The sequence below is a fragment of the Arachis duranensis genome, chromosome 1 (genome assembly GCF_000817695.3).
Source record: "Arachis duranensis cultivar V14167 chromosome 1, aradu.V14167.gnm2.J7QH, whole genome shotgun sequence".
In the NCBI taxonomy this organism is placed as follows: Eukaryota; Viridiplantae; Streptophyta; class Magnoliopsida; order Fabales; family Fabaceae; genus Arachis; species Arachis duranensis.
In genome coordinates, this window is record NC_029772.3 from 56,683,638 (window position 1) to 56,683,886 (window position 249).

The window sequence follows — 249 nt, forward strand, 5'->3', positions numbered from 1 at the left end:
TATGAAATCCTTGTTTCCTATACTTGATATACATCCATTCTTTTATTTAAACTTTAGAATCGGTTATTGTTTCAACAGTAACACCTATCAAATTAATAAAATTAATCCAAAAAATACTAATTTTAATAGCATCTTACTATAATTAATAAAATAATTTAACATAATTATTAATTTCTCATACCATATTAATATAATTAATAAAATTACTTTAAAAATTTACTAATTTCTCATATCATATTACTATAACCT